This window comes from Ranitomeya imitator, chromosome 6, assembly GCF_032444005.1.
Source record: "Ranitomeya imitator isolate aRanImi1 chromosome 6, aRanImi1.pri, whole genome shotgun sequence".
NCBI classification, from domain to species: Eukaryota; Metazoa; Chordata; class Amphibia; order Anura; family Dendrobatidae; genus Ranitomeya; species Ranitomeya imitator.
The window spans coordinates 256,779,461-256,806,253 of record NC_091287.1 but is presented as its reverse complement, the minus strand read 5'-3'; positions in this window follow the sequence as shown (position 1 = coordinate 256,806,253).

The following is a 26,793-nucleotide window of genomic DNA, read 5'->3' as shown; positions in this document are numbered from 1 at the left end:
CTGTCTATGATAATCACTCCTGAATGGCTGTGCTATACCATACAATGTAATAACTTTAAGTCACGCTGGCGATAACATGAGGGGAACTCCAGGAAAGATGTACAAGGAAGGCCATGGTGATAGGTGGTGACCCCTCTCCCTTCTCCCTAACATAAACCTGAGTCAGATCCCTACAACCCTATCATCCCTAGATGGGTCATTTCTCCGTATGCGATCACGTGCCTTAGCCATCGCTGGCCCTGAACTTACTCTGTCTAGTGCACAGTGTAGCGAGACACTAGTGCCACTACTACAATAAGACAACACGAGGAACAGAACACAAACAGATGGGGAAAGACAGAACAACAAATAGCACTCCTCAGCTTCTCCAAGAGGAAACTTCACTGCTGCAACAGGAACAAACACCACAGAGACAGGCTCCTTCAAACAGATCAGTATAGAACAATTATAACTGGCAAGGGATGGAGCTAGCAGTGGATTTATATAGTGGAAGTGAGTGGTCACAAGGTAGTGCAGCTGAGTTCTAAAGCAACAAGTTCACAGCCAGAAAGGAGAGGGTACCTTAACCCCTTCATCACCGAATGACATTGAATCCACTGCAATTCAAGATAATAGTCAAATGGCCTCCAAGGAGAACCTTGTATCAGTTAAGCATTTTGACCTTGTGAACCAAGATCCACCAGGTGTCACATCAGGATGAGACCCACTAATGACAGAGATCATTATGGGGAAGCCCAAGTGGCCATGTTGTGGTGATGTGAGCTTTCCGTGGAAGAAGCAATCTTCTTCGATGAGTAAAAAGTCATTTGGCATTTTTTTTGTTAGTTCATCCAAATCAAATAGCAAATTATTCAAATCATCTGGGACTTGAAAATGTCATAAAATTCAACACAAATTCGATTTTCATTGGATTTTATTTTTGCTCTTCTCTAGCCACCACTATCATGCTGTGATGCTGTGACTGTCTTCAGTAAGGGGGACCTCAAACTGTCCCTGAAACCGGGACACCAACTATCTCTGTTCCGGAGTACTCTTAAAGAGAGAGAGGCCGAGTCTCCGACCTTACTATTCTCCTGTTAAACCTGATTTTTCCCCTCTCCCACCCCATGAGGCATTGGACAGAAATGTAATGTAAACAAAATACCCAAATACAAAATAGGGATAACAGAAAACCTCTATCGTACAAAGGCACTAACCAATCATAGGGAGTAGGATAGGGACAGCGAGGAATAAAATAAATGGGAACAGTGACCAGGAGATAAACACACACATACTGCAGCAAACCACAGAACACCTCTACAACAACTCTATTCCTACCACTTAGCTTTAGCATACAACACAGGAAGATGAATCTTTCATTGGCAGGGATAAGAAGGTCTGAAAAGTTTATACAAGAAGAGGTAATGACCAGATCAGAAGCACCTGAAATGGAGCTGCATGTTTCTGACCAGCATAGAAAGGGTCATTAGCTAGTGATAAGCAAGCAATAAAATGCTCGGGTACTCAACCCGAATAACGAGCATAATGGAAGTCAATGAGAAACTCAAGCATTTTTCCAGCGGCCCACCTGGAGGTCTGGAGGTGGTCTATAAATTGCTGAAATCTATGGAGATAGCACTGAAATAGCATGGGGAAGACCCCTGGAAGCATGTCTGAATCCAAGATCGTAGCTGGGAACAATGTTGTCAGAGTATTACACCACTTTTATAGACTAACAATAAAACATACAAAATCGAAGATAAAATGGACTTTACAGGAAAAAATTATAAGAAACATTCTATCCAGGATAATGATTTGTAAATAAGGCAAAATAAATAAGAGAAAACAAATGCTCCTTCACACCTTGACCTTTGATCGTATGCAGTGTTTTTGCTGCTTTGTTACACAATTTCATTGCCTTCAATAGTAAAAAATAAAATCATTCATCAGGAAATATAATTTTATCATTTTATTACCTTATCTGGCTATGTGGTGTGTGAGACATGATCAGACACATCCTGCTTAACGTACGAAGGAGGGACAATTTTTTTTTTGTTAAGGCCATCAGGCAGCTCTCACTATTTGTAGCCAGCCATCAGGCGGTCCTTACTATTATCAAAGGGCCATCATGTGACTCTCAATCAAATTTTTGGAGGGCCAGCAGACGGGTATTATTTGCATGGCCGTATATTGCTACAGCAATATAATTTATCCATCTGAGGTGGACAAATTTTCTTTTTCATATTAATATTGTAAAGTTTGAAACTTTGAGGGCCAGCAGTTGGCTCTCCCAATTTATAGAAGGCTAGCAGGTGGCCCCCACTATTTTTAGAGGACCAGCAGGAGTCTTGCGGACAGATTAGGCCAAGAGAGAGGTTATTGGTAAAGCACATCATTCTACTGTTTACTGTAAATGGAATAAGACCTACAAATAAAAGAACACGGTAATTTCAGCCACATATGAAGAAGTTAAAATATATTTTAAGGTTGTTTTACTGCCTTTGGTCCTGGGTGCCTTGACTGTGTGCAAGGCATCATGAAGTGTGAAGATTCCTAAAGGATTTTGGGCCACGCTGTGGATCTTCCAGCAGGACATTGACACCAAACATACTTCAAGTAGCACCCAGAAATGGATTAAAACAAAGCACTGGAGACTGCAGAGGTGGTAATTCCAGTTCCAGAAGCATAAACTTTCTCATCACTACGTTTTGCATACAGATGCTACAGAGAAACTGTTAATGGACACATTAAATCTGTTAATTGTCCCTGCTTTGATGAATTTCTGAATACAGATCACCATAAAAAAATGGATCAGTCAATGAGCACACGGAAAAAGGGCTTGGAATTTATAAGACAATAATCCCTGACTAGATATCATACATTATACCTACTGCCACACCTAACCATAGGCAAATTGGTCACAACTGAATACTGTACAAGCATTTCAACTTTGCTATGTGTGTTTGTGTTCCTGGACCTCTCCTGTCTATGTTTTGGTGACAAAGTCCTTGCCTTGATTCCTCTTTTGTCCTGTTCTGGCGCCTGTCCTGGAGGCGGTAAATCCAGGCCTGAATCCTTGATCCTGTACCTGTCCTGTACCTGAACCTGTCTGAACTGTGTCTGCTGTGATTATGTTCCTAGAATCCCTCTGCATCTGGTGCCTCACTCCCAGTGACTTTGAGTCTCTTGAAACCGGTGTTTCTGCTGAGCATCTACTACTCTGTGTTCTGACTACCATGCGGTGTTAACCCATCTGCTCATGTCCAGTACGGCGGTGTCTGCACCATCATGCTTGAGTTCCTTCCTAGGTTCTATGCCCGGAGCCTGACGACCGCAGTTTGGAACCTGATGACCGCTGTCTGGAGCTTGGAGCCTGATGTCTCTGGTGGTGCCTGTAGGTCGTTTCAGATGTCCGGAACCGAATGACTCCTCTCTGATGTCTGTCGGTGACCCTGGGTCCAAATGTCCTGATGTCCTGTCTTTACCCTGATGTCCTGCCTGTGTCTTGATGACCTCATGGACCCTGATGTCTTGATATCCTGTCTGTTCCCTGATGTCCTGATGTCCTGCCTGTGTCCTGATGCCCGGAGGTCTTTCCTGAGTCCAGATGTCCTGATATCCTGTCTGTATCCTGATGTCTTGCCCGCACCCTGATGTCCTCGTGTACCCTGATGTCAAACCTGGGTCCTGATGTCCCGCCTATCTGTGCCTCGGTGATCCGTTGGTGCCTTGGGGTCCACTAGGTGGTACCCTTCTGAGGTGTGGAATTGGGAGCCTGACATCGTCATGTTTTGTTTATGTACTGTGTGACTTTACTTTAGTAAACTTTACTTTCTCTATACCTGAAGTATCGGTGTAATCAAGTCCTATCTGTCTCTTTCCCTGTCCACATGCTCAGCTGCCACAGAACCGCGGTCGCTGCCCTTCCCTAGTTTGGGTAGGCCGGGTCCCCCTCTGTGGTTTGAAGGGTCCGTATTTCGTCTCCGGGGGACGCACACCCCATGCCTTCTGAGGTTGGTCGGCTTGGGGCATTTATGGCCTGGGCCGCATTGGCGGCCGCAGCTGATCGTGACAATATGCAAAACTTTTTACACTCCATTTTCTTTAAATAAATGTCCATACCTATATTTTAAAGCAATACAAAAGAAAACCAGAGCAGCACAACGTCCCACACACAGAGAAACTTACAATAGGCTCATTTGTTTTGATCTAGCAGTCTGGGAAAGAGAGGGAGGTGCTATTTGCATGAAAAAAGTCTGTGTAAATCCAACATAGTAAAAAAGGATTGCAAATGCACTCACCGACTGCAGTTCAAAGTGTTTATTCCAACAACAAGTGAAACATCTTCACGGCACGGGGGAAAGGAAATTAGCCAGGGAGAGTGCGGCAGACGAGACGACGGCCGTAGAAGCGCTCTTGTGCAGCGCGAAACGGCCGTCGTCTCGTCTGCCGCACTCTCCCTGGCTAATTTCCTTTCCCCCGTGCCGTGAAGATGTTTCACTTGTTGTTGGAATAAACACTTTGAACTGCAGTCGGTGAGTGCATTTGCAATCCTTTTTTACTATATTTTAAAGCATTTTGGTTAAAATTGAGGTCTTGCATGATGACACCTTCATGTACTTTCAATTAACCACTAGGAAAATGTCATCACAACAACCAGACAGAAGTAATCACTCTTTAAAAAAGCCTTTTGGTCACTACTGAAGAAAGGATTTGAATTGGCCCTAAACAGATATTTACTATAGTACATGGCAGCAACAAACTCTGGAGGCAGCAGGTAACACTGCCAGCTTTGATGAATTTCTCAGTACAGATCACCATAAAAAACGTCAATCAGTCAACGAGTACATGGAAAAAAGCAGCAGCAAGTCTCAGAATTTATAAGGCAATAATCCCTGACTACGTGCCTGCCATACGATATACCTACTACCACACCTCACTCCTACACAAGTTGAAAATAAATGCGGCATTATTGTGGCACTAAAAAGATATTTTCTTGTATGTGGCAGCAACAAACTCTGGAGCAATACAAGTAACACTGGCAGCTTTGATGAAATGCTGAATACAGATCATCGTAAAAACATGAATCGGTCAATGAGTGCATGGAAAAAAGCAGCAGCAAGGCTTAGATTTAAAAAAGGCAATAATCCCTGACTAGATGCCTGTCATACACTATACCTACTGCCACACTTCACCCAACAGAAATTGCAGATAAGAGAGGTATTATTTTGGAATTGAGAAAGGATTTCAACTGGCCCTGAAAATATATTGTACGTGGCAGAAACAAACTCTGGAGGAAGCAAGTAACACTGCAGGCTTTGATAAATTTCTGAGTACAGATTACAATAAAAAACATGAATTGGTCAATGAGTGCATGGAAAAAAGAAACAGCAAGGCTTATAAATTCTAATGCAATAATCCCTGGCTAGATGCCTGTCATACACTTTACATACTCCCACACCTCACCCTGAGTTGCAGAAAAGAGCGGTATTATTATAAGAGAATAGAATCTATTTGAATTAGCCATGAAAAAAGCGATTAGTTTAACATAGCAGCATAAAGGACTGTTATTTCATCAACCCTGCTGGGGAATATAGTGGAGCGTTTTCTATCTACTCAGCATGATATGGAGAAAACCATAAATTTCTGTACTTACTGTACAATATCTCCTGTCCTGGCTGTGAAATCCTGTATGCAGTGTGATAACTTCCTATTTGACAACCACCTGACAGCCCACAAAAAGGGACTAGATCATATACTAATAGACCCCATCGGCACTTTTGGTTTACAAAAAAGTTCCCTCAACCAGAAGGTGGAGGCTCAGAAAAGCATTTTTTCCCATTACTAAGGAGTGAGTCTCCCACACTAGTAAAGCGTATGCTCTAAGTACAAGAGATGCCAAAAATTAGAAGGAGGCACTCCAATACCTTTTAAAAGAGATGTAGTGGAGAGTAGAGATGAGCGAATTTGCTCGGGTTCCCAGCTCCCTGAAATGCACTCAGCTGATCGGCACCGCAGCTGCATGTGTCACAGCTGTGTGACAGTCAGAGCACATACATGGAGAGCCTGTTTGTTGGGCCTGTGCGCTGGGAGGATCTGAGAAAACTGCTCCAGACCTTTGAGAGTGTTCCCTTGTCTCTGCTGCATCTGGTGTATGTCTACCTTATCTCCACTCTTTGGTTGTCCAAGGAACTGTGATCTCTGCCACCAGTGTTGTAAGATGGGAATATTTTTAATAATTCTTCAACTAGAGCCTGCTGGTACTAAAACATTTTATTGGACATCTCCACCATGGAAGGAGAGATGCAAATATATATATATATGTATTATAGAGCCCATTAGGATTTTTAATCTTATATTAATGTGATGCTTTGTTTGTATTTTAGATGCATTATTACTAGAAATCTAAATAACCAAAGAAAAAAATGGACATTAGAGCAATAATAAAATTTTTTAAATATATTCAAGTTTATTTACACATATGAATATAAGCAATACATAGACAACAAGAGATGAAAGGTAAAAAATACTAAGTAAAAATTAAAGGGATGGCGACACCTTAGTGCCATGTCCGAAGAGGTTGGTATATAAGTCTTTACAAGTATCTAGTCAACGTCCAAAAATATAAACTATTCAATTAATGTAAGAAAATGGTGCACTAATCAATAAAATTGCCATCAAGCCTGTTAATAGACCTTTCTAACTGTACCACATTATATAAGGTGCATAGTTCAATAATTATACGTGGTCAGCAGACCTACAAATAATGTTAAAACCTATATGGTACAGATACATTGGTATTTAATCAACGTTTCTATTCAAAAAGTGCAATTGAAAAACCATGTATTAATCCACAGTGAATAACAAGGGACCCTGACATATGAAAGCCTGGAGGCTAAATAGACACTGAAGGAGACATTGAAGAAAACCAACCTGTAAAAGGATGTGGTAGAGAGACCCCAAAGCGAGTTTTGCAATGTGCTTTAATTGCGGCATCAATAGTAAAAAGATCTAATGTAAAAAAAAATAAAAAAAATAAAAAATCGTTATATGCTCACCGTCCGTCGGCCCTTTGGATCCACAACAGGCCTTAACCGCTCGCGACTCTCCGGTAACCGGTCCATGCTGCTATCTCGCGAGATGATGACGTAGCTGTCTCGTCTTTTGAGACCAGAGCGTGGGAGGAGCGTCGGTAACCGCATCGCTTGGATCCGGGGGCTCCGGAAGGTGAGTGTATAACTATTTTTTATTTTAATTCTTTTTTTTAACAGGGATATGATGCCCACATTGCTATATACTACGTGGGCTGTGCAATATACTATGTGGGCTGTGAGATGTAAATGGTATGCAATGTCTAAGAACCGCAAGGTTTGAAATGCTTCTGTCCCTACAATTTAACCCCCTTTTGTGGACTACAGACATACATGCTGTATACTATTTTAAAGTATTTTTCAATAAACTATGAATTTTATGATACAAGTGGAGCTGGATATACCTTTTTCCTAATCGATTGCTATTCCTGCTGCAACAAGTTGCGTTTTGTGCGGACAGCGGGCGCATCAAAACGATGCATCCGCATACATCTGCATGTCCTGCATACGCAATGTTAAAGATTGGTACACAGGACGCCTGCAGAAGTATGCTGAAGTAGGCGGGGCTTAACAGGATGTACGCAGCCCTTCGCAAAGCACCCAAATGTGAACCCGGCCTAAGTTAGTGCTGCAATGCTTCCAGCTTACAACTGATGCTTATATTTCTGAGATGGAGGATGAGGAGGTGCAGGAACTGCTGTAGAAGGTTGGGGAAACCCTGATTGAATGAGGGTGCGCAAGTCTCGGTGTCAGTAGCACGTATTATGTCTCAGGGTCCGACTGGGTCCCAGCTTCCACAATGTTCACCCAGTGTGCCATCAGAGAAATGTAGTGTCCCTGCCCACAAGCACTAGTCCTGGTGTCCGTCGTTAAGTGAACCTTGCCAGTAACAGCGCTGGTCAGGGCATGGCTGATTTTATGGATCACTTGTTTGTGTAAAGCGGCCGGGGACGGCACACCGGGCGAAATAGTGGTGGCTGGTGACTGAGTACCGAGGGATGGCCTCCGCAATAAGGTTGGGAAAGGTTCCATCTCCAAAATCCTAAACAGCAAAAATTTCAGGGCAAGCAGTCTGGAAATGTGGCATTTACTATTTTGGCCTGTGGGTGGATGGCTGCGTATTTATGCTTGCATTCCAAGAACTGGGGTAGGGACAACTGAACGCTGCGCTGGGAAAAGGATGTATACCTGGTTGCTGATGGTGGTTGCAAGTGTGCAATGACAGGTGCAGAGTGAGAGGTAACTTCATCTACATCATGGACAGGGGATTGGTGTGCAAGTAGAACAGCGGGAAAAGGCAGTGATGTCCCCCACAGACACTGTTTATGGGCCCTGGAGTTCGGTCCAAGTAGTCAGTTACTTTGCTTGCATGTGCCTGAGCATACTGGTGGTGGTCAGGCTAGTAGTTGTGCTGCCCCTGCTGAAGCTGGCATGGCAGATGTTGCAAATAGCCATTTTTTGGTTAACTGAATTGTCTTTAAAAAAGCACCAGACTCAGGAACACCTAACCCTTGGCTTGGCGTTGTTGATGCTCTGAGGAACAGTTGTTCTCCTTGAGTCTCTGGACACCCCACTGCCTCTTTAGTCCTGCGGATCCCTTCCCATGTGCACTGCTTTCCTCGATCTGCATTTGCGCCTTCATCAACCCCCTCCTCGTCTTCCACTTCCGCTCTCTGACTTGCTGACGTAACAAGATCCCCGTTGGCAATTGTGTCTCATCATGATCCACCTCTTCCACAGTAATTGCCTTTACCACCATCGCCTTCTTGTGAGCGTGGCTGCTCAAATATGATCCCCTCATATCCCGCTTTAAAAGGGCAGATGGGAGGCTAGAATTTATAAATCGATATGTGAACAGCTCTTCGGAGTGTCCAAGTGTGAGATCGCTTGTCTCCGGGCATTCGTCATGGTGGGAGGAAGGAGGATCAGGGTGAGAATTATGTGGTCCAGAAACACGGCTACTGAGACTGGACCATGTGGAAGACAGGGTGGTACTGGCAAAGTGACTGGAAGCATTATCTGCTATCCATCCAACAATCTTTTCACACTGGTTTGGCTTCAAGAGTGGTGTGATGTGTCCCCCTACAAAGTAGGACAGGAAGCTAGGTTGACATGATGTGTTTGTGTGTTGTGCTCCCTTGGCAGGCACAGTTTCACCTTGCCCATGGCCTCTTACCATCAGCATCACATCCACTTCCCCGTCCCTTACCACGAGCCTTGCCAATTTTAAATTACACGTGATATATTTTACTGTTGAGAAAACTTTGCAGTATTACTATCACAGGAAAATTTGCCCACCTCAGATGGAGGTCTTACACTACAACATTAATATAGCAATGCTATTTCTAATCAACTAAGTCTGTCTTTTTTGTTTTGATGCACAACTGGAGCAGTATAAATACAGTGTAATATTTCACTGCTAAAAAACATTTCAGTATTACTATTGGAGGAAAATTTTCCGACCTTAGATGGACTTCTTACACTGCAATATCAATATAACGATGCTATTGCTATCCAAACAAGTCTAGCTTTTATGTTTTGATGCACAATTGGTGTAGTATAAATGCCATAAAATATTTCACTGTGGAAAAAAAATTCAGTATTACTATTGCAGAAACATTGGCACACCTCAGAAGGACTTTTTACACTACAGGATCAATATAGCGATGCTATTTCTAACCAACCAAGTCTGGCTTCTTTGTATTGATGCACAACTGGAGCAGTATAAATGCTGTATTATATTTCTCTGCTGAAAAAATTTGCAGGAATACAAGCACAAGACAATTTGCCCACTTCAGATGGACTTGTTACAGTGCCGGAGCAATGCCTAACTCAGAATGATCAGTGAAATTTTGTACGGCATTAATCATGCCGCATTGGGCTTCAAACCCCCCCAAAAAGAATTGTTTCTTAAAAAATAGCATTGCTGTATTGATACTGCAGCCTTTGCAAATTTGCACACCTGAGATGGAGGTATAATACTGCAGTATCAATATAGCAATGCTATTGAGATCCAACCAAGTCTGGCTGTATGCTTTTGATGCACAACTGCCACATTAAAAATGGTATATAATATTTCCCTTCTCTGAACAAATTGCAGGAATAAGAGCAAAAATAATATTATTAGTCCTGAGAAGGGGTTTTGGTATGAGCTGCAGGCATCCCTTCACATTCCTTCCTAATAAAGCGGGTTCGTTTATGTGCAAAATGGTGTGTTATGTGGTACTGTTTTATTGTGTAGTAATATTATACAATGTTATGATGTTTGTGTACTGTGTAAGTTATATGTCTATATGGACCAGCGATAGGGAGATACAGTGTTAGAGTAACGTTTTGTAATGGTAAGGGGTAATATATGGTTTAGTACAGTGTGGGGCACTGTAGATTAGAAGATAAGATAAGTTTAGGATAAGAACTGGTTAAAAAGATAGGGAATTTCTGAGTTGAAGGGGTGAGAGTAGTGAAAGTCGAGACACTTCCTGGTTTCAGTAAGTTAGAGCATGGGACAAGGTGAAATAAAGTTGCTGAGGTAACAAGTGCGAGAGAAGTCCAGTAGTCCAGGGCTTTGGGGCTGGAAATAATATGGACACAAAGGGAAAAGTGCAGCAAGAAAGGAATAGCAACTAGGTTCAGCGAGAAATCCCAAAATGTCCAAGACCTACAGTCTGGAAAAGGCTGGAAAGAGCCATCCTTGATTTTGAGGGGAAAATGGGCGGGGATGCTGCGGTATCGGAGGGTATAGTGCGGGAATAAAAATTGCAGGAGAGAAAAGAACAGCACGGAGGAAAAATCTAGGAGTATTGAAGTTTATTGTGCAATGCACGTGACTGAACTGAATGTATGAAGTAAAGTTGTTCTGTAAAAAATGAACTAGAACTTTGTAATTCAGTGTTTGAACATGTCTGAAACTGGGACTCTGCAACCTGAGGACTCTAACCTAAGGGTAAGTTCACACAAGGAGTTTTTGCTGCATTTTTTTCTGCTAATTTTCACCTGCTTTTTGCAATACCAGCAAAGCCTATGAGATTTCAGAAATCTCATGCACACACATTGTTTTTTTTTTTGTTCAGTATTTCGTGCTTTGCTGCGTTTTTTGGACATAGAGCATGTCCCTTCTTTCAGAGTTTTTGCTGCGTTTTTTCACCCATTGACTTGAATGGGTGTTGAAAAAAAAGCAGCAAAAACGCGGTATCATTATTTGCTGCATTTTTGCTACTGAAAATCCAAGGACATTAGCATGGACAAAAAGAAAAAGAAATGTACCAAAAAAATGAACCAAAAACGCACCAAATATGCAACAAAAACAGACCAAAAATGCACCCTAACCTGTGTTTTTGACGCAGCTTCTTTCCTGCCAAGAAGATCAGGTTTTGCTGCAGAAAAAAAAGCAGCAAAAATAACCTGTGTGAACTTACCCTAAAAGTGAGTGATTTGTACTGTACACACATCACACAGCAGTTGGGACCTTATAATTTCTTTGCGGTGTGCCGGAACAGCAGCCCCTCACCATGACTATCTCTCTTGCCACTTCACAAAATCATAGTAATGACAAAACCAAGATGGCTACTGCATTACAGTGACTGGCACGCAATCCTACCATGTTTATTGGCTGTCTAAAAAGCATCAAACATGCGGGGCGGGGACTCGAGCTTCCTCTCAAACTTTTTAAACAATTCTCGCCAGGTAAACAGCAGCACAAGCACACTGATGCTTGAGTGGGTAACGAGTAGTGATGAGCATGCTCACTCCTCACTGTCATTAACCTTCAGCACCAGAAGAAACTAAATCCATTTAATCTGGGACATAAATCACACCATCTCTAAAGAAGACCTGCAATTCATTACTTGATATGACTGCCTAATTCCAGGTCTTCCAGAGTGTAAGATGGTCGCCGGACGAGTCCTTGAGGGGAGATATGTGTCATTGAGGCTATTAGCTGCAATAATGTGAGATCAGAAGCATGCTCCAGTGCATATAGTTATTTGGCCATTACAGGGCCAGGCTTTACGAGCAGTCATAAGAGATGGGTGGGAATGACTGCTCACATATCCCAACCCCCAGGGGTGTGGTTTCAGATAAAATGGAGGCCTAGTCTCTCATTTGGGGTCAGTGGCTGGAGGTGTGGAGACCTCCAGTGTGTTGCTAAAGCACTGACCTGAGCGGGCGCACCCGCAATACCATATGGACTATTTGTTTTCACTTTGTTTTCACTTTCTGCCAGAAAAGGCTTTGTTTTGCTTTGCCACCTGGAGCGGTTTATGAAGTTAAATAAACTTGCCTGGACTTAGCATGAAAACCGCCTCCTGTGCCTACCTCAAGAGCAGCTGAGTGAGTATAAACCTCTACAAGTGGAATATGACACCCTTGTGACAACCATCTTTACATGTCAAACACTAAAGTCAACAAAAATGCCTCAAAGCTACACAATTTATATGACCTTAAAGGGACACTGTCACCTGAATTTGGAGGGAACAATCTTCAGCCATGGAGGCGGGATTTTTGGGTTTTTGATTCACCCTTTCCATACCCGTTGGCTGCATGCTGGCCGCAATATTGGATTGAAGTTCATTCTCTGTCCTCCATAGTACACGCCTGCGCAAGGCAAGATTGGCTTGTGCAGGCATGTACTATGGAGGACAGAGAATGAACTCCAATCCAATATTGCAGCCAGCATGCAGCCAGTGGGTAAGGAAAGGGTGAATCAAAAACCCCAAAACCCCGTTTCCATGGCTGAAGATTGTTCCCTCCAAATTCAGGTGACAGTGTCTCTTTAATCTCTGCCCTGCAAGCCTCAAAAATCTCATTTTATGACCTGGCAACACTCTATACTTCACTGCAGCAAAAAGGTATTGGTCATTCAGTGGCGTAGGAAGGGGGGGGCGGGCCGCCCCGGTCGGCACACTGCGTGGGGCGGGTTACCGGACCTCAGCCGGCGCTGCAGGAGGAGGAAGAAAAAAAAAAACAGATGCGGGCCCTTTAAATCTGCGTGCGACGCCGTCCGCCGCCACGACCACGGCCCCCCCACCCTGGTGCCAGCGCTGGCATCGGGCCCCCGGGGCCCCCGTTCTATAGTACTCACCTCTCCTGGTTCCTGCGGCAGCTGCAGCGTCTTCAGCGCTCTCTGACTCTGCGATGTCTCAGGGCAGAGGGCGCGATGACATCATCACTGTGCACCCCGCTCAGCCTCTCTGTCCTGAGCGTTGCAGAGCCGGAGAGACACTGAGTGCACCGGACCTGCGCTGGGAACGGGAGAGGTGAGGATTTTACTTTTTTTTTTTCTTTATGTCTGACTCTGTCTGTCTGGGGCAATGCTGGAGACCCTGGGGCAGATTTCTGGACACACTGGGGCAGATTTCTGGACACACTGGGGCAGATTTCTGGACACACTGGGGCAATGCTGGAGACCCTGGGGCAGATTTCTGGACACAGTGGAGCAGATTTCTGGACATACTGGGGAAATGCTGGAGACCCTGGGGCAGATTTCTGGACACTGGGGCAATGCTGGAGACTGGGGCAGATTGCTGGACACGCTGGGGCAATGCTGAACGCTGGGGCAGATTGCTGGACACACTGGGGGCAATGCTGGACACACTGGGGGCAATGCTGGACACACTGGGGGCAGATTGCTGGGCACACTGGAGCAGATTGCTGGACACACTGGGGCAATGCTGGAGACCCTGGGGCAGATTTCTGGACACACTGGGGCAATGCTGGACACTGGGGCAGATTGCTGGACACACTGGGGCAATGCTGGACACACTGGGAGCAATGCTGGACACACTGGGGGCAATGCTGGACACACTGGGGCAGATTGCTGGACACACTGGGGCAATGCTGGAGACCCTGGGGCAGATTTCTGGACACACTGGGGCAATGCTGGACACTGGGGCAGATTTCTGGACACACTGGGGGCAATGCTGGACACACTGGGGCAATGCTGGAAACCCTGGGGCAGATTGCTGGACACACTGGGGCAATGCTGGACACTGGGACAGATTGCTGGACACACTGGGGGCAGTGCTGGACATACTGGGGCAGATTGCTAGACACACTGGGGGTAATATGCTGGACACACTGGGGGTAATATGCTGGACAGACTGGGGCAATGCTGGACACTGGGGCAGATTGCTGGACACACTGGGGGTAATATGCTGGACACACTGGGGCAGATTGCTGGACACACTGGGAGCAATGCTGGACACACTGGGAGCAATGCTGGACACACTGGGGCAATGCTGGACACACTGGGGCAGATTGCTGGGCACACTGGAGCAGATTGCTGGACACACTGGGGCAATGCTGGAGACCCTGGGGCAGATTTCTGGACACACTGGGGCAATGCTGGACACTGGGGCAGATTGCTGGACACACTGGGGGCAATGCTGGACACACTGGGGCAATGCTGGACACACTGGGGGCAATGCTGGACACACTGGGGGCAATGCTGGACACACTGGGGGCAATGCTGGACACACTGGGGCAGATTGCTGGGCACACTGGAGCAGATTGCTGGACACACTGGGGCAATGCTGGAGACCCTGGGGCAGATTTCTGGACACACTGGGGCAATGCTGGACACTGGGGCAGATTTCTGGACACACTGGGGGCAATGCTGGACACACTGGGGCAATGCTGGAAACCCTGGGGCAGATTGCTGGACACACTGGGGCAATGCTGGACACTGGGACAGATTGCTGGACACACTGGGGGCAGTGCTGGACATACTGGGGCAGATTGCTAGACACACTGGGGGTAATATGCTGGACACACTGGGGCAGATTGCTGGACACACTGGGGGTAATATGCTGGACACACTGGGGCAATGCTGGACACTGGGGCAGATTGCTGGACACACTGGGGGTAATATGCTGGACACACTGGGAGCAATGCTGGACACACTGGGAGCAATGCTTGACACACTGGGGCAATGCTGGACACTGGGGCAGATTGCTGGACACACTGGGGGCAGTGCTGGATATACTGGGGCAGATTGCTGGACACCCTGGGGGTAATAAGCTGCACACACTGGGGAAGATTGCTGGACACACTGGGGGTAATATCCTGGACACACTGGGGGTAATATGCTGGACACACTGGGGCAGATTGCTGGACACACTGTCCAGGGGCAATACTGGACACACTGGGGCAATATGCTTGACGTACTGGGGCAGATTGCTGGACACACTGTCTGGAGGCAATGCTGGACACACTGGGGCAGATTGCTGGACACTGGGGCAATATGCTGGACACACTGGGGGCAGGACTTGAGGCATGGGCAGAATGTAGATGCGGGGCATGATTGGAGACACGGGGCAGAATGAAAGACATGGGGCAGGATTGGATCATGGGGCAGGATTGGATCATGGGGCAGGATGGATACGATGGAGACTGATGGGGCAGGATGGGGAGATCATATGGGGTAGAATGGAAACTCATGAGGGCAGGATGCGAGAACATATGGCTGGAGCCAGGAATGAGATAAACGGGGCCAGGGTGGGGAATAGTATTACCATAGGGGCTAATTAAGGGATATTATTACTGCCGTGATGTATTTATTTTATTTTTTGAGTATACTGTTTTAAATGGTGGGCGGTCCTGTTACTGTGCAGAGTGACACTATAGCACCTTTTTTTCTTCATGTGGTGTAATGTAGAAGTTGTGAAAAATTAAGTAATGTGTTCTGCAAGCGGAGCTCGAGATAACTGTTATTTCCTGCAGAAACGAGTCCTGGCTGGAAGAAATGATGGTGGTCTGTGCTGGATGAAAGATGAAGGACTTCACCTAGAGATGTCACTGGTGAGTCAGTGTTACCTATACACTGACACTATACACTGTATACTATATACAGCGGTCCTGTGTACAAGGTCACCAGTGATCACTGTATTACCTATACATTATATACAGAGCTCCTGTGTATAATACCACCAGTGATCTCTGTATTACCTCTACACAGACACTGCATACTAAGTACAGATCTACTGTGAATACTGGCACTTATTGTGATAGCATTGTGTTTTTTTATTATTACTGATCAGTATTGTAGTATTCAGTCACTAGGTGGTGGTAATATGTGGTCTGGAAATGGTGTTGTGGTATTTGTCCATTATATGTGCTACTTGGTCACCAAGTGGTGGAAATATGTGGTCTTGACATGGTGCGGTGGTATTTGTCCCTTGTATGTAGTATTATTAGGTCACTATGTGGTCTGGTCATGGTGTGGTGGTATTTCTTCCTGTATGTGATATTATTGGTCTTGGTATAATGGATTGTGTTGTGTATGGCGGTCATTTGTTCTCTCTGATATTAATTAGGAGAAGATTCTTTATTTCCAGTAGAGTTTTAATGCTTTGCACACAACGGCGGAGATGCACTTACAGGGGGTTTCCTGTGGAAAAAAGTAATCACCTCTCCACAGGATAAGTGATAACGTATTGATTGGTGGGGGGTCTGACTGCTTGGACCCATTCAGCAAAATGTGGAACTTTTTATCCCCATTAGACTGGAGTGGCATGTCCGACTAGATTACTGATCCATTCATTCACTCTGTGACTGCACTTGTTTTTTTCTGGAACCCCGAAAGAGAATGAATGGAGTTGCGGTCAGAAATCCCACCTGCCGCTGCATTTTAAAATAGTCATAAAAGTGTCATGTCAGGGATAAAACTTCCCCATTCTTCCGATCGGTGCAGTTTCAAATGGTCGGATCTAAGCGATCACCTATCCTGTGGAGCCCATGGATCGGTGATAACTTGTTTTTAACCAAGAACCCCATTAATATAAACTACCGTAATTATAGATCCCAGTTATTGGGGCACACGGTAGATGTGCAGCAGCCGCCGGTGTTTTACAGCCGATGCTCCACTATAATGACAGATATTTGCATATAGCTGTAGGGTGGGCCGCTAGAGTCCATTCCTCTGGTGGGCCCCAGACACCCCAGTCCGGCCCTGGCTGCAGCTGTTTAACGCTATTGACGTGCGGGCCAGCTCGTCAATAGTTAACAGCCGCCAGCCAATCTGAAGCTGGCAGCTGACATCAGTCCCAGCGTGCATGTCGCAGGCGTCTGACATCATTGTCAGTCGCCGGCGAGTGCACGCTTCAGCTGCGTGGAGAGAGCAGGAGCGCGGTCAGGTAAGCACTGAGTGAAAATTTGCATTACAATTGGCGATTTACCCCCCTGGCGCCTATACATTTAGCGTATTGTGCATAGCATATGCACAGCACACAGGTGGCATAAGCGCAAAAGGCGCCCCCCCATCACCAGTCATTCAACCTGTCAGATGCTGCAACCTACATGGTCCGCTGTACCTAAGCGGCTAGACCGATGGAGTGCACCTGTGATGTTATGACACAGTGATGATTATGGGCAACCATATCATTCATTGTCATTAAGAAAAGTCACAGGTTTGGCATGTGGGGGTGACACCATTAGGCCCAGTTTAAGTTCTACAAAACAAGAAAACCATTTTTGGTAACCTTTGTGTGTATTGGGGTGGGGAGTGGGGGCGCCAAACTCGGGAACAGCCCCGGGTGGCAAAAGCTCTAGCTACGCCTCTGCGGTCATTGGAAGCTCTGAAATGCTTATTGTTAAAACATAGACTTTACATCTACCAAAGGTACTTTTAAGGGTAGTACTGTAAGTAGGAACTTGTTGTCATTACCATCTCTTATCTGCAGCTAGCATTGACTCTCACACCATTAGCTTTTACTAAATATTTGGGCCCCGATTCATCATTGCTATTTGTCCACTGTTTTGGAGAAATTTGCTCTTTGGTAGCGGTTTTAGTATTTGCGTCTTATTCTAAATAGGTTTCTACATTTCTATTGTCTACATTAAAGTTTTCTTTCTTTTTTTAGTGCCTAATTCACTCAGACTGGCATTGTGCATGCTAGTTTTAATGAACGCTATCTCTAAGGTATGCCTAATGTAATGAATTAGACATAGCAGACAACTAGTGTGTGTCTCGCAAGAAAAGTTATTGCAGCTTAGAAACTGGAGAACATTTTTTACTCAAGTTACACCTTTGAATAATTTCCCTGTACCAAGTTCCTCCCTTCCTATGAAGCTAGTCAGGATTGGAGTAAAAATGGCAAAAGTCACAAAGAACTGGTCAAGGCAACCAATAAAGAGCATTTTTGATTTAGAGAAAAAATAATGGTATCAGCTCACCGTCGATGGAGATTGATTCGATTACATTGACTCCCACTGTGCAGTACGGAAATTTGAACAAGAAAAAAACAAGGTTCAGCATCCAAAAGAACCCCTATAAGTCCATTTTATTCAGAAAAGTTTAAAAGGATATATAATCCATATCAGTGGTAAGTAAAACTTGAATAAAAATATGCAGACATAGCAGTCATAGCAATGTGTTTCGATCTGAAAGATCTTAATCCATGCTACAACATTCTACTATGATTGAAGAGAAAAACCTTGCCTGTGTTTTTCTCTTTGATTATAGCAGAGCGTTGTAGCATGGATTAAGATACTTCAGATCGAAACGCGTCGCTATAACTGGTATGACTACATATTGGTATTCAAATTCATGTACCTTGTGTGCCATTGGGAAGAACTTGCAAAAGTCATCTGCGAATACCACAAGAAAAAAAGAGAAAAGTAACTTCAATAAATTTTAAATTATGAATTGGGCTTTTTATTTATGGCACCAGGGAAAAAATGAGCAACTATGGATAGCAACATGACTGAATATCAAAGGGCATCTTCCAAAGGACTGCATAAAAATAAGAGCTACAATCTGATATTTAGTTTAGCGCAACTTTTGATAAATCTCCCCAAATGGGTTGGTTGCTCTCCTCCAACTGGCTTCACTAGTTTTAAGGTCCCTGATGTCTTTATTATTTCAATCATAATAGTTATAGAAATTCACATAACATAAAAATATATTTCTAGAGCTGCAAGCAAAGAGATTGCTGGTTTTACTTGTGTTTTTACTTTTCATTTTGTATTATTGTATTACATTTAGCCACCAATGTAAATACAATAGAAGTACAACCTAAAAAGCAATCCTGTTTTTGCACTTTTGGTCATGGCTAAAGAGTTAATGTCGCACTTTGTCCATGTAGACCTCTAGTGTTTATTTGCAATTTCAAAGAATTTATGCAGTGTTATCACATCACATGGCATGACTCACCGGTAATCCCCTAGAAGTGGCTGCCATCAGGGGATTGTTTGTTTTCTAGAATGTGAAGCAATAAAATCAAACTGAAAAAAGCAAATACTTGCACTGGCAGATCTCATAGCCCATTGACTCATCACGAGACATGTTCAACAATCCCAATGAGTTATCAAATGTTTATTCTTTATTCTAGTGGGTCAGGTGGTGATATTCCTCACATTATTGAAAGCAATGACCATTTTAGGATTTTACAGCCTAAGGATAGGAGGTCTGAGCGCACTGCTCACTACAAAAAGGGCTAGAATAAAGGTATCGTCACATTTAGCGACGCTGCAGCGATCTAGACAACGATCCCGATCGCTGCAGGGTCGCTGTGTGGTCGCTGGAGAGCTGTCACACAGACAGCTCTCCAGCGACCAACGATGCCGGTCCCCTGGTAACCAGGGTAAACATCGGGTTACTAAGCGCAGGGCCGCGCTTAGTAACCCGATGTTTACCCTGGTTGCCAGCGTAAATGTAAAAAAACCAAACACTACATACTTACATTCCAGTGTCTGTCCTCCGGCGCTGTGCTTTCCTGCACTGTCAGCGCCGGCCAGCCGTAAAGCAGAGCGGTGACGTCACCGCTGTGCTTTACGGCTGGCTGGCGCTCACAGCCAGTGCAGGAAAGCACAGCGCCGGAGGACAGACACCGGAATGTAAGTATGTAGTGTTTTTTTTTTTTTTTTTTACGTTTACGCTGGTAACCAGGGTAAACATCGGGTTACTAAGCGCGGCCCTGCGCTTAGTAACCCGATGTTTACTCTGGTTACCAGTGAAGACATTGCTGAATCGGCGTCACACACGCCGATTCAGCGATGTCTGCGGGAGATCCAGCGACGAAATAAAGTGCTGGACTTTCTGCTCCGACCAACAATGGCACAGCAGGATCCTGATCGCTGCTGCCTGTCAAACTCAACGATATCGCTAGCCAGGACGCTGCAACGTCATGGATCGCTAGCGATATCGTTCAGTGTGACGGTACCTTAAGGCCGAAATGTGATAGCAGTTTTCTACTGTAGTGCTAAAGCATGGTAAAAATGGGAGTGATAGTCTCAGTTTTTGGCCGGGGCACATGAGCGTATAGTCTCTAATGCGAGAGAATCAGATTTATTTTGTATATGACACTTGGATCAGGATGGGAGCTCATATGAGGACAGGATGGGTGCTCATATGCAGGATGGTAGATCATATGGGGACAGGATGGGAGCTCATATGGGGCAGGATGGAGCTCCTATGGGGGCCCGATGGGAGCTCATATAGGTAGGATGAGAGCTCATATGAAGACAGGATGGGTGCTCATATGCAGGATGGTAGATCATATGGGGACAGGATAGGAGTTCACATGGGGCAGGATGGAGGTCATATAGGGGCCCGATGGGAGCTCATATAGGCAGGATGGAATCTTATATGGGGGCAGGATGGAAGATCATATGGGGGCAGGATCAGAGCTCATATGGGGGCAGGAACAGAGCTCATATGGGGACAGGATGTGAGATCATATTGGGGAAGGATGAAGCTCATATGGGGGCAGGATGGGAGCTCATATTGGGGCAGGATGGGAGATCATATGGGGCAGGATGGGAGCTCATCTGAGGACAGGATAGGAGCTCATATGGGGCAGGATGGACCTCGTATGGGAGCCCGATGGGAGCTCATATAGGCAGGATGGGAGCTCATATAGGCAGGATGGAAGCTCATATGGGGGCAGGATCAGAGCTCATATGGGGCAGGATCAGAGCTCATATGGGGACAGGATGTGAGATCATATTGGGCAAGGATGAAGCTCATATGGAGGCAGGATGGGAGCTCATATTAGGACAGGATGGGAGATCATATGGGGTCAGGATGGGAGATCATATGGGGACAGGATGGGAAATCATATGGAAAGGAAGGGAGCTCATATGGGGGCAGGATGGAAGATCATATGGGGGCAGGATCAGAGCTCATATGGGGGCAGGAACAGAGCTCATATGGGGACAGGATGTGAGATCATATTGGGGAAGGATGAAGCTCATATGGGGGCAGGATGGGAGCTCATATTGGGGCAGGATGGGAGATCATATGGGGCAGGATGGGAGCTCATCTGAGGACAGGATAGGAGCTCATATGGGGACAGGATGGGAGCTCATATGGGGCAGGATGGACCTCGTATGGGAGCCCGATGGGAGCTCATATAGGCAGGATGGGAGCTCATATGAGGCAGGATGGAAGCTCATATGGGGGCAGGATCAGAGCTCATATGGGGCAGGGTCAGAGCTCATATGGGGACAGGATGTGAGATCATATTGGGCAAGGATGAAGCTCATATGGAGGCAGGATGGGAGCTCATATTAGGACAGGATGGGAGATCATATGGGGTCAGGATGGGAGATCATATGGGGACAGGATGGGAAATCATATGGAAAGGAAGGGAGCTCATATGGGGGCAGGATGGAAGATCATATGGGGGCAGGATCAGAGCTCATATGGGGGCAGGAACAGAGCTCATATGGGGACAGGATGTGAGATCATATTGGGGAAGGATGAAGCTCATATGGGGGCAGGATGGGAGCTCATATTGGGGCAGGATGGGAGATCATATGGGGCAGGATGGGAGCTCATCTGAGGACAGGATAGGAGCTCATATGGGGACAGGATGGGAGCTCATATGGGGCAGGATGGACCTCGTATGGGAGCCCGATGGGAGCTCATATAGGCAGGATGGGAGCTCATATGAGGCAGGATGGAAGCTCATATGGGGGCAGGATCAGAGCTCATATGGGGACAGGATGTGAGATCATATTGGGCAAGGATGAAGCTCATATGGGGGCAGGATGGGAGCTCATATTAGGACAGGATGGGAGATCATATGGGGTCAGGATGGGAGATCATATGGGGACAGGATGGGAAATCATATGGAAAGGAAGGGAGCTCCTATGGGGGCAGGATGGGAGCTCATATAGGTGCAGGATGGGAGATCATATGGCGCAGGATGGGAGATCATATGGGGCAGGATGGGAGCTCATCTGAGGACAGGAAAGGAGCTCATATGGGGACAAGATGGGAGCTCAAATAGGTGCATAGAACATTGGTCTGAGTGTTATCCAGTAAAACATCAGATAGCACTTGCCTGATGTATACACTGGTGAGAGAGAACCCTTTGAATCAGAATTCAAAGATTTTAGTGATATGGTGCCAATGGACCTGAAAAGTCAATGTAGCTGTGATTTCATTGATATGGGATCTCTCTCTCTATATCTACATTAATTTATATTATTGCAGTAAGACATCTTAATAACACTATATTTTTTGTACTCTTTCCTTATTTAGCTAAAAAATTCTGTAATGAAAGCTTGTGAAAAAGTACTCTTCGCCTATGAGATGTACTAGCTATAAAGTATATTTACTGAATTAATTTTGATGTTTTTTCTTAACCATTTCATGACCCCAGCTTTTTTGATTTTGCGTTTTCGTTTTTCACTCCCTGCCTTCCCAGAGCCATAACTTTTTATTTTTCCATCAATATGGCCATCTGAGGGCTTATTTTTTGCGGGACAAGTTGTACTTTTGAAAGACATCATTGGTTTTTGCATGTCATGTACTAGAAAATGGGAAAAAAATTCCAAGTTGGGTAAAATTGCAAAAAAGTGCAATCCCACACTTGTTTTTTGTTTGGCTTTTTTTGCTAGGTTCACGTAATGCCAAAACTGACCTGCCATTATAATTCTCCAGGTCATTACAAGTTCAAATATAAATAAACACATTGAGCCCTACTATGGGTGGTGCTAAGGTAGGTACCCAAACTGTACAATGGTAAAAATTAAACCTTGCACTCAACTTAGAAATAGTGATGATTTATTGTATTAGATTAAGTACCGTATATACTCGAGTATAAGCCGACCCGAGTATAAGCCGACCCCCCCCTAATTTTGCCACAAAAAACTGGGAAAACTTATTGACTCGAGTATAAGCCTAGGGTAGGAAATGCAGCAGCTACCGGTGAATTTCAAAAATAAAAATAGATGCTCCATGCCATTCATTATTGCCCCATAGATGCTCCATATAAAGCTGTGCCATATATAATGCTCTTCACCGTTCATTATGGCCCCATAGATGCTCCGTATAATGCTGTGCCACATATAATGCTCTGCACCGTTCATTATGGCCCCATAGATGCTCCATATAAAGCTGTGCCATATAGAATGCTCTGCACCGTTCATTATTGCCCCATAGATGTGCCATAGAAAGCTGTGCCATATATAATGCTCTGCACCGTTCATTATGGCCCCATAGAGGCTCCATATAATGCTGTGCCACATATAATGCTCTGCACCGTTCATTATGGCCCAATAGATGCTCCATATAAAGCTGTGCCATATACAATGCTCTGCACCATTCATTATTGCCTCGTAGATGCTCCTTAGAAAGCTGTGCCATATAATGCTCTGCACCATTCATTATGGCCCCATAGATGCTCCATTGAAAGCTGTGCCATATATAATGCTCTGCAACGTTCATTATTGCCCCATAGATGTGCCATATAAAGCTGTGCCATATAGTGCTCTGCACCATTCATTATTGCCCCATAGATGTGCCATAGAAAGCTGTGCCATATAGTGCTCTGTTGTGAATTCTGTGGTCGAGCTCCCTCCTGTGGTCACAAGTGGTACTTCGGCTGATTCTGTCTATGGGCTTCCGTTGGTGGATGAGAGTGGTACTGCGGCTTCTGAGTTTCCTTCCTCAGGTGATGAGGTTAAGTCGTTAGGTGCTGCTCTATTTAACTGCACCTAGTGCTTTGATCCTGGCTTCCAGTCAATGTTCTAGTATTGGTCTTGCTTCCTCCTGGATCGTTCCTGTGGCCTATCTGCTCAGCATAAGCTAAGTTCTGCTTGTGTTACTTTTGTTTGCTATATTTTCTGTCCAGCTTGCTATATTGGTTTTTCTTGCTTGCTGGAAGCTCTGAGACGCAGAGGGAGCACCTCCGTACCGTTAGTCGGTGCGGAGGGTCTTTTTGCCCCTCTGCGTGGTTGTTTGTAGGTTTTTGTGTTGACCGCAAAGCTATCTTTCCTATCCTCGGTCTATTCGGTAAGTCGGGCCTCACTTTGCTGGGTCTGTTTCATCTCTGTGTTTGTGTTTTCATCTTACTCACAGTCATTATATGTGGGGGGCTGCCTTTTCCTTTGGGGAATTTCTCTGAGGCAAGGTAGGCTTATTTTTCTATCTTCAGGGCTGGCTAGTTTCTCAGGCTGTGCCGAGTTGCATAGGGAGCGTTGGGCGCAATCCACGGCTACCTCTAGTGTGGTGTGATAGGATTAGGGATTGCGGTCAGCAGAGTTTCCACATCTCAGAGCTTGTCCTATGTTTTTTGGTTATTGTCAGGTCACTTTGTGTGCTCTGAACTTCAAGGTCCATTGTGGTTCTGAATTACCTATTCATAACAGTACTGGAGGCCTAAAGTACTATGCTTCTCAATAGAGGGAAAAAAGAAGTTCTGAGACCATTTTTTTTTCTTTGCACTGTGTTTTGCCTTTTTTTCCCCTAGACATTTGGGTGGTTCAGGACACAGGTGTAGTGATGGACATTAAAGGTCTGTCTTCATGTGTGGATCATCTCACTGCAAGAGTACAAAATATTCAAGACTTTGTGGCTCAGAATTCTATATTAGAACCAAGAATTCCTATTCCTGATTTGTTTTCTGGAGATAGAGCCAAATTCTGAGTTTCAAAAATAATTGCAAACTGTTTCTGGCATTGAAACCTCGCTCCTCTGGTGACCCAGTTCAACAAGTTAAGATCATTATTTCTTTATTACGTGGCGACCCTCAAGACTGGGCATTTTCCCTTGCGCCAGGAGATCCTGCATTATGTAATATTGATGCGTTTTTTCTGGCGCTCGGATTACTGTACGATGAACCTAATTCAGTGGATCAGGCAGAGAAAAATTTGCTGGCTCTGTGTCAGGGTCAGGATGAGATAGAGATTTATTGTCAGAAGTTTAGAAAGTGGTCCGTGCTCACTCAATGGAATGAATGTGCGCTGGCAGCTATTTTCAGAAAGGGTCTCTCTGAAGCCCTTAAAGATGTCATGGTGGGATTTCCTATGCCTGCTGGTCTGAATGAGTCTATGTCTTTGGCCATTCAGATCGGTCGACGCTTGCGTGAGCGTAAATCTGTGCACCATTTGGCGGTATTATCTGAGCATAAACCTGAGCCTATGCAGTGCAATAGGACTTTGACCAGAGCTGAAAGGCAAGAACACAGACGTCAGAATGGGCTGTGTTTCTACTGTGGTGATTCCACTCATGCTATCTCCGTTTGTCCTAAGCGCACTAAGCGGTTCGCTAAGTCTGCCACCATTGGTACGGTACAGTCGAAATTTCTTTTGTCCGTTACTTTGATCTGCTCTTTGTCTTCCTATTCTGTCATGGCATTTGTGGATTCAGGCGCTGCCCTGAATTTGATGGACTTGGAGTTTGCTAGGCGCTGTGGGTTTGTCTTGGAGCCCTTGCAGTGTCTTATTCCATTGAGAGGAATTGATGCTACGCCTTTGGCCAAGAATAAGCCTCAGTATTGGACCCAGCTGACCATGTGCATGGCTCCTGCGCACCAGGAGGATATTCGCTTTCTGGTGTTGCATAATCTGCATGATGTGGTCGTGTTGGGGTTGCCATGGCTACAAGTACATAACCCAGTATTAGATTGGAAATCAATGTCTGTGTCCAGCTGGGGTTGTCAGGGGGTACATGGTGATGTTCCATTTCTGTCTATCTCATCATCCACCCCTTCTGAGGTCCCAGAGTTCTTGTCTGATTACCGGGATGTATTCGATGAGCCCAAGTCCAATGCCCTACCTCCGCATAGGGATTGTGATTGTGCTATCGAGTTGATTCCTGGTAGTAAGTTTCCTAAGGGTCGACTGTTTAATTTATCTGTACCTGAGCACGCCGCTATGCGGAGTTACGTAAAAGAATCCTTGGAGAAGGGTCATATTCGCCCGTCGTCATCGCCATTGGGAGCAGGGTTCTTTTTTGTGGCCAAGAAGGATGGTTCGCTGAGACCTTGTATTGATTACCGCCTTCTAAATAAAATCACGGTCAAATTTCAGTACCCCTTGCCGCTGCTATCTGATTTGTTTGCTCGGATTAACCCTCCGTCACATACAATATTTGGACTAACGAGTTCACATACAATGTGCCTGTCAGGCGCCTGCTGGAAAAATACCTATAATATCTAATGTTTGCAATTTCAATGCTCTAAAAGTGATCAGTGACCTTCATAGGGATGTAATAAAAGAGACTACACATAATCAGTTGCAAAAAAAAAACATTTACTTAACATAAAACTAATAACCATGAAATACAAACTTTTCAAAACTCCCACCAAATAGTCCCCAGTTCGACTCTCTCAAAAAAATGTACAAAGAAAATTTTTGAACACAAACTTAATTTTAAGGTACCTTAAGTACTATTAAAAACATATTCAATCAGAAGTAGATGCTGAGGTTTCCCCAGAAAAGTCACACTTGCAGAGCAAATAGCAAGAATTACACACCATTTTTGCATGTGTCAGGC